Source organism: Miscanthus floridulus, chromosome 3 (genome assembly GCF_019320115.1).
Source record: "Miscanthus floridulus cultivar M001 chromosome 3, ASM1932011v1, whole genome shotgun sequence".
Classification (NCBI taxonomy): domain Eukaryota; kingdom Viridiplantae; phylum Streptophyta; class Magnoliopsida; order Poales; family Poaceae; genus Miscanthus; species Miscanthus floridulus.
Window position 1 is genome coordinate 5,031,337 of NC_089582.1, and position 9,880 is coordinate 5,041,216.

The window sequence follows — 9,880 nt, forward strand, 5'->3', positions numbered from 1 at the left end:
TAAAGTATAATTGTTGCTAATTGTTGTCTTTGAAATTTTTTATTGTAATCAATAAATATGTATTTTAATTATTTATGGATAACTGGGGCATTAATTAATTTTCCTTTACCATGGTGTGTTTGTGTGCTTCATGTAATTATATTAGATTTATATTGATATATATCTGAAGTATATACAATTATTCTCAAGTAATTATTAATTTGTTTCATTTTATATATATCTGAATAAGTAGTCCTTTAATGTTTGTTTTGTTGTTGTAAAAGATGGAGTATAGGAACTCTTGGATGTATGGTTCGTTAAGGTTCAAGGCAGGTTTCCGTGAAGAGGTGGATAAATTTATTGAAGCCGCAAAGAAGCATGCAACGACATTGAAAGAGAATAAGGATACAATTATTTGCCCATGTAAAGATTGCAAGAACCGTATGGTATGGACAGATATGACTATCATCAGATCACATTTGATTATGCGAGGATTTGTTGAGGACTACACAGTGTGGATTCATCATGGTGAAACGGTTATTGTTAATGACGAGGATGAAGAGGAATACGACGACGAAACCATTGAATCCCTGTCCCAATATTCAGCAGAGCTTGATGCACGAATGGATTTCGAGTTTGGCAATGAACATGGTGGTGATGCTGGTGGTTGGGATGGTAACGACGAAGGTGGTGCCAATAATGATGGTGGAGCACGTGTCGGGGATGAAGATGATTTGGAGGACATGATTCGAGCCCTAGGACTAGAGATTTTACTAAATAGCCCAAAAGGTCTAGAAAATTTGGAAAGGGTGACAAAAGCATCGAAGGAGACTGTGTATGGTGTTGAAAAGGGTTGTCCGACACATTGGACATTGCTACGTTTTGTGATTGAGCTGCTCATCCTGAAGGCTAAGTACGGCTGGTTAGGATGTAGTTTCAATGATCTATTGCATCTCCTGTCATGGGTGCTGCCACAACCAAACTCAGTTCCCACCAACACATACCAAGCGAAGAAGGTCATAAGTCCATTGACAATGGGGGTTAAAAAATCCATGCATGCCCCAACCACTGTATACTTTTTCATGGCGAAACATTCAAGGCACTGGATAAATGTCCCCGGTGTGGGGCCAACCGGTACAAGAATAATGACCTTTACGATGGGCACGAAGCCTCCACGGGGAAAAAGAGGAATAAGAAGGGTACAAAAAAGGTGGTACAAGAATCTCAGCCCCCAGAGGACACTCCATTAGAAAACGATGCAAAGCAGAGAAGAATTCCTGCCCTGGTAATGTGGTACCTGCCAGTGACCGACCGCTTGAGATGTATCTTCCTAAACCCTAAAGAAGCCGCACTCATGACATGGTGGGATGATGAGCGCAAGGTGGATGATGATAAGATTGCACACCCGGATGATTGTAGTCAGTGGCAAAGGTTTGATGAGAAGCACAAAGAATTCAGCGATGACCCAATGAATGTACGGTTTGGCTTAAGCACTGATGGCCAGTGATCTTTAAGCACTCAATTTGAGGATGAGTGACCACAACACATGGCCAGTGATCTTGACCATGTACAACATCCCAACATGGTTGTGTCAGAAGAGAAAGTACCTTCTCCTCACTATTCTTATTTCTGGCCCTAAACAACCAGGCATTGATATAGACGTGTTCCTCGAGCCTTTGATGTAAGAAATGGAGAGGCTATGGAGGCATGGGGAGCAGATGTATGATGTGTTCCAAAAGGAGGACTTCATATGTAGAGCAATAATATTTGTTACTACCAATGATTACCCCGCGTTGTTTGCTTTGTCTGGATAGATCAAAGGGAAGACGGGATGCTTGGTTTGCTTGGAAGATAGTTTACCTAAGGAACCGACGCTTCTTAAAGACAAGTCACAAGTACTGTAGCAAATTGTTCTTTATATTTTATGACAACGCCCTAGAGATTGAACCCCCTCCGGAGAGACGTCATAACGGAGAACACGTGTACAGAATGGTGAAAAACATATGCGTCGTCTATGGAAAGAAGAATCCGGATGGGACGAACAAAGATAGAAGCACACCTCATGTCGAAGGAGTACCTTTCAAGAAACAATCGATCTTCTTTCAGTATCTGCCTTATTGGCTAGACTTGGAGGTCCCCCATGCCATTGATGCTATGCACGTGCAGAATAATGTCTTTGAGAGTCTCATTGCTACCTTGATGGACATAGGCAAGTCAAAGGATGGTCTGAAAGCATAGAAAGACATGGTGCAGCTAAACGTGATGCCACAGCTTCACCCGGTACTTGAGGCTAATGGAAAATACACTCTGCCCGTGGCTTGCTTCAACCTAACACCAGACGAGAAGAGAGCTATATGCACTTTCCTAAGGGGGATCAAAGTCCCGACTGGGTTTTCAGCAAATGTGAAGAAGCTAGTGTCGATGAAGGACTTGTCAATAACACACTGCAAGGCTCACGATTGCCATGTGATGCTGACAGTGTTTCTACCTATTGCAATCAAGGCTATAAAGCCAGAGTTCTTGAAAATGGCCATCACCCGCATGTGCTACTTCTTTTCGAAGATCTCACAGAAGACGATTGGCAAGCGAGAGCTGAGTGACCTACATGAATTTGTGGTGGAGACACAAATCAACTAGAGATGTGTTTACCTCTTGCTTTTTTGATATAATCCCACATCTTATGATTCACATGGTTCATCAGATACAGGCGTTGGGCCCTTGCTACTTGCATGAAATGTGGTCCTACGAGCGGTTCATGTCGGTTCTAAGTCGATACATGCATAATTGAGCATACCCAGAGGGCTCCATGATAGAGGGTTACAGTACTGAAGAAGTCGTCGAGTGCTGTCAAGAGTACCTAAAAGTATAGAAAGGGATTGGTAAACCTGATTCTCGTCATGAGGGTAGGCTGGTTGGGAAGGGCACCAGTGGTAGAAAAGTGTTCATCGACCATGATTACAAAGAGGTGAGTCAGGCGCATTACAGTGTCTTGCAGAGTACACAACTGATGCAACCGTACATTGATGAACACTTGGCTATCATTATAGCGGAGAGAAATAGCTGTTCGGATGATTGGGTCATGAAACAACACAAGCAACGACTAACTACATGGTTGAAGGACCAAAACATACTGCCTAGAGAAACCATAGACTCTATTACCATCAGTAGGTTAGCGGAGGGGCCATCGAGACAAGTGACATCTTGGAATGCTTATGACATCAATGGGTATACGTACTATACCCACGCAAAGGATAGTAAATATGTGAACCAAAACAGCGGCGTTCGAATAGAGGCTATCGATGGATTGGAGTGAAGGATCCAATACTTTGGCATCATTGAAGAGATATGGGAACTTGACTATGGAAGGGTTATAACGGTGGGCCTGTTTCGATGCCGTTGGATTAAACAACACCAACTGAACGAGATCGGATTGAGAGTCTTGGACCTCGAGAATCTAGGCTACCAAGATGACCCTTGGGTGCTCGCTTCACGTGTCACACAAGTTTTCTATTTGTCTGACCCACAAAGTAACCTCCCCCTAAAGAAGAAGACAAAACATGTGGTTGCCTCCAGAAAATAGCACATTATTGGAGTTGATGGCGTGGACGATGTTGAAGCTTACAAAAACTACGATGAGATGCCGTTATTCACATACTTTCCTAAAAAGATTAGTGTTGTGGAAAAGAACCTCCCCAAAGACAGAATGCCATGGGAACGAAAAGGTGTCAAGTGGAAAGTCGTTACAGCGGGCTAGCTAGTTGTTGAACGTGTAGTGTTTGTGTAAGTGTGTGTTTGTACGTGTTTAAGACTACATATTTTTGTATGTGTATGAGACTATATTTTATGCATATGTGTGAGACTACCCTTTGCAACATCTAGATGACTCTATTTGAACATCCACTCTATTACTACTAAAACTTTATGAAATCACTTAACACTTTATGAAATGAAGAAATGACCAAAATAAAAGTAGGAGATCTTGATGAGTTATACAACTTTTATATTCATCACTTTAAGAAATGAAGAAATGACCAAAATTTGTAACTAGTCGTTCTCCCTCATACTAACTCCAAATGTGATGATTTTTTTTCTAAAATTTTCTAAAATCTTGCCCTATCAAGTTAGTGTGTTGATTTGGTCATTCTTTTCATTTGACAAAGTTTGAGCACTTCAAATTTTCAAATTTAAAAAAATGGTAAGTTCGAACGAGATTTTTAACCATTAAATAATTTCAGCTGAAAAAGTGATGAATACCAAAGTTGTATAACTCATCAAGATCTACAACTTTTATTTTGATCATTTCTTCATATGACAAAGTGATAGTAAACATTGTTCACAAAACAACATGTTTCTCGTATAGTTCATGAAACTATGAGTCATGTGAATTTATGAACAATGTTTACAAATACTTTGTCATATGAAGAAGTGACCAAAATAAAAGTTGTAGATAGTGAGGATTTCAACAACTTTTATGTTCACGACTTTTATTGTTGAAATCATTTAAGGTTTCAAAATCTTGTTTGAAGTTCCCATTTAGTGAAATTCAAAATTTCAACTGTTCAAATTTGGTAAAATGAAAATATGATCAAAATAAAAGTTGTACATATTGATAAGTTCTACAACTTTGATATTCATGAGTTTTTCATCTGAAATCATTTACTCTTTCAAAATATTGTTTCAAGTTGAAATTGTTTGAATTTCAAAATTTGAATCGTTCAAACAAAGTCACATGACAAGATGACCAAAATAAAAGTTATACATGTTGATGAGTTATACAACTTTTATGTTTACAACATTTTCATTTTATTTCATTTAATGTCATAAAATTGTAGTCCAAGTTCTAAAATTCAAATTTTTATTTTTTTGCTTTTTTTATTTTCTATATTGTTTTGGCTACAATTGTTTATATATATATTTCTTCATATGTAGAACAATACAAAATATTATATTTGTGCATATACATAAATTTTTTATATTCCTTTGTGTTTTTATGATATAAAAATATAGAATTTATAATTTAAAAAAACAGAAAATATTTGTAGGGGCGGTTGGATCAGGAACCGCCCCTAAAAATGCATTTTTAGGGGCGGCTGGATCAGGAACCGCCCTTACAAATGTATTTATTGGGGAGGCTGGATCAGGAACCGCCCCTACAAATACTGCTGAGTATAAATAGGAAGAAGCGCACGGGAGTCATCGTCTGGGCGTTGTCTTCTTCCTCCGACGCCGTTAGGCTGCCCGCGCCTAGGATTTCCGCCGCCGGTCCCGCGCCCGCCCACACCAGCCCCCGGCGCTCAGCGTCCCGCACCCGGCCACCGACGCCTGCCCCCGCACGCCAACCCTCGGTGTCCTATGCCCGGCCCCCGGCGCCCACCCACAGTAGCCCCCAGCGCTCGGCGTCCCCGGCCCCCGCGCGCCGACCCCCGGCGTCCCGCGCCCGGCCCCCGGTGCCCGCCCCCGCACGCCGACCCTCGGCGTCCCGCCCCCGCACCCCGGCGTCCCGCCCCCGCACGCCAGTGCACATCGTCCATCTGGACCGGTAAGTGTCAGCTCTCTGGTTGCTCATTTTAACTTGTTTAACTTGTTTTTTTAATATGTTTTGCTTAAAATTATAGTAACATGATACTTTGGTCAAAATCTTTACATCTTCTGTGCTAGTGTTAAAACTTCTGTGATAGCCAAATTTCAAGAACTTGCATTACACAGGATAACGTTAGGATGGTTTGCCACACAATATTCCTAACTTCTAGCAAAAATGGCATCTAGTGTCTTCTCTGCTTAACTGCTTTGTTCACATTTCAGTTAATAAGTCCAGAGGTATGTGGTGGTAAATCAATTACTTAAGGACATTTGTTAGGGAGAACAGGTAGCAGGGTTAGGGGCAGACTGAGTTTTGTTACTCATGGGATTGTGGAAGCCCAAGTATTTGTGCATGCATTTTTTTCGTTGTTTGATAGATTGACTTGTATGACTATTTAATCCAATTTTGAATTAGCTATGTATCATCTGGTCGAAGTTGCAAATACCGCCCAGTTTCAATCAGAGGCGGAACTTTATTCAGAACAATAAGTCAGCAACAAATAGGAATCATTTTACAACAGAAATGCCACATAACATGTTTAACTTGTTTTTTAATATGCCACATAACATGCTTAGTCATTTTGATACTAATACAATCATTTATGCTCAAGTATGTAGTAGCTTATCGAGTTGTTATACTCCGGTCTTTCTTTTGTGAATTTTACAGCTTGGTATTGGGTTAACAATCTACCAACTTACTGTTGTATGGTAGAAGTAGAAGATCTCTCTCTTTTTCTCGATAGGTCACACTAGATGCCTCCTTGTGATGGCATTTAGCAAATTTTCCAACCATTTTGCTTGCCTATTGGCCTCCACCATGGCTTCTATCAGATACTAACACTTGTCGGCTTCCTACAGGCCGATTTGTTTTTGCTTCCTACAGGCTTACCGATAGTACTTGCCTATCGGCTTCCTGCATGGCCCATATCGGCTACTGTATGGCTGACATGATCCTATCATCTCCACTCTATTTCTTATCCTCTCCTCTATGTTTGGCAGCAGCAGCTACTCTATTTGTTTTGTCAAGCTCGTGCTGCTCTATTTGTTTTGGCAAGCAGCAGCTGATTTTTTTGGCCTCCTCTCCTCTCCTCTTCTCTCATTGGCCGGTTTCTACTATTAACTATATTTGTGATATTTTCTTGGACTACTCCTCCTCTTCCTACCACTACTCCTACTACTACTACTACTCTGTTTTTTTTGCTTATATAATGCTAGTGTGTAGTGGCTGTTGCTGCTGCTACTACTCCTCCTACCACTACTCCTACTAGTACTCCTCCTGCTCCTACTACTACTCCTTCTCTGTTTTTTTGCTTATATACTGCTAGTGTGTAGTGGCGGCTGCTGTTGCTACTACTACTACTACTACTACTACTACTCCTACCACTACTCCAACTACTCCACTACTACTACTACTCCTACCACTACTCCTCCTACTCCTCCTCCTCCTACTCCTCCTCCTCTTACTACTCCTACTACTCCTACTCCTCCTCCTCTTACTACCCCTATTACTCCTCCTCCCTGTACTTGCTACTCCTACTGCTGCTCTTCTTTCAGTGATGCTCCTACTACTACTCCTAAGTGGCTGCTGCTCTTACTCTACTACTACACTTACTCTACTCTACTACTTTCTACTTACTACTACTACTTGCTACTCCTAAGTGGCTGCTGCTCTTACTCTACTACTACCACTCCTTCTCTATTTTTTTGCTTATATACTGCTGGTGTGTAGTGACTGCTGCTGCTGCTGCTGCTACTACTACTACTACTACTACTACTACTACTACTACTACTACTACTACTCTTCTTTGTTTTGCCAATGATGAAATTATCCAAGTCCATACATTATATGGAATATGAGCTGATGATCAAGAACTTGTGAGGAACTTGGCATCATTAGTAGTCGCCCCTACATTACCTTCTCTACTCTTCTCTGTTATGATGCCTTGATACTCCAAGTTCATGATCAAATGATGATTGACATGTTTCTGAGGCCTCTACTACTGCTACTACTCCTACTACTCCTCCTCTTACTACTCCTACTACTCCTCCTCTTACTACTCCTATTACTCCTCCTTGTACTTGCTACTCCTACTGCTGCTCTTCTTTCAGTGATGCTCCTATTACTACTCCTAAGTGGTTGTTGCTCTTACTCTACTACTACACTTACTCTACTCTACTACTTTCTACTTACTACTACTACTAGCTACTCCTAAGTGGCTTCTGCTCCTACTCTACTACTACCACTCCTTCTCTATTTTTTTGCTTATATACTGTTGGTGTGTAGTGGCTGCTGCTGCTGCTGCTGTTGTTGCTACTACTACTACTACTACTACTACTACTACTACTACTACTACTACTCCTCCTCCTACCACTACTCCTACTCCTCCTCCTCCTACTACTACTCCTCTTACGACTACTACTACTACTCCTCTTACTAATCCTACTACTCCTCTTACTACATGCTACTCCTAAGTGGCTGCTGCTCTTACTCTACTACTACCACTCCTTCTCTATTTTTTTTGCTTATATACTGCTGGTGTGTAGTGGTTGCTGCTGCTGCTACTGCTGCTGCTGCTGCTACTACTACTACTACTACTACTACTACTACTACTACTACTCCTACCACTACTCCTACTACTCCTCCTCCTCCTACTACTCTTACTACTACTACTCCTCCTCTTACTACTCCTACTACCTCCTCTTACTACTTGCTACTCCTAAGTGGCTACTGCTCTTACTCTACTACTTCCACTCTATTGCTACACTTACTCTACTCTACTACTTTCTACTTACTACTACTACTTGCTACTTCTAGCTACTAACTGTTGGCTGCTGTTGCATTTTTTGCCAAATCTCCCAGGACTCGCCCAGGACTTGTTGTCCTGTCTTTTGCCATCAGCTGCTGCTCTATGTTTGCTAAGCAGCTATTGGTTTTTTTGCCAAATCTCCCCTCTCCTCTCCTCTTCTTTGTTTTGCCGATGATGAAATTGTCCAAGTCCATACATTATATGGAATATGAGTTGATGATCAAGAACTTGTGAGGAACTTGGCATCATTAGCAGCTGCCCCTACATTACCTTCTCCTCTCTTCTCTGTTATGATGCCTTGATGCTCCAAGTTCATGATCAAATGATGATTGACATGTTTCTGAGGCCTCTACTACTGCTACTACTTGTTTTTTTTGATATATTGTTGTTTTATAGGACTACTTTGGTTTATAGACCTTTTTTATTTCTTATACCTTCTCGCGTACCTAAAGCACACTTTCTTGCATATATTAGAACAAAACATGAAATAATGTCGTGGACACCAGACAGTGCAGCCCGATGCCCTGAGCCTAATGAGTAGCCAACCCTTGAGGAGCAAGCACTAGAGGACCAGCTTACTCAGGAACAGTTTGATAACGAGGTAGAAAAGGATCTAGAAGTGATGCTTACTCAGGAGCAATGTGACGAGGAGGAAGGCCCCGAAGGAGAGGCTGCTGAAGGCGAAGAAGAAGAGGATGATGATGATGACTCAGAAGAGGGATATGAAAGTCCCGAGGATCCTTTCCCATGTGAAGCTAGAAGGAGGACAACGGAGGAAGATTTGGACAAGGATTTTGACCCGAATGAGGAGGTAGGGAACAAGCCTTAGCTTGTAAATTTTCCTAAATCTTTGGCTGTGTTACCTCTACTAACACTTTGACCTGTCGTATATACAGGTCCCTCCTAAAACTCGGAAAAGACGACGTCGATGTCTGCGACATCTCGCTGGACAAGATGGAGTAGAGGAAAGGAGAGCAGAGGCAACAGCCACAGAGATGGATCACGATGCCTCTGCTCCACAAACTCAAGACACAACCACGACTACCTAGCCTAAGAGGAAACGAGGGGATAGAAAAGGAAATCTATACCCAGATAAGGCATGCTATGTGATAACGGAGGTCGGGCTAGCAGGGGAGATCCTTGAGCCGAAGGAATTAAGAGGAAAATTCCGTAATGCGATCGGGGCCCTAGTAAGAGATAAATTGAACCCAGCAATCCCTAACTGGAAAGAGGTACCAGAGAACACAAAGAATGCACTATAGGATAGGCAGCTGAAGGTCAATTTTAGATTTCTGGAGGGTAACCATGAATTGGTAAAAAAATGCTATCAGGATGATGGGAGAGTCATTCCGACGTTGGAGGTCGGAGCTCAACACGAAGTATATCCAAAAGGGGTTAACTCCCTTCAACGAGTTCAGCAAAATAACTCCTAGTCAATGGGAGGAGCTCGTGGCTCAGAAGACTTCACCGGAGGCATTGGAGCTCAGTGCCCATAACACCGAGCTGGCGAAGAG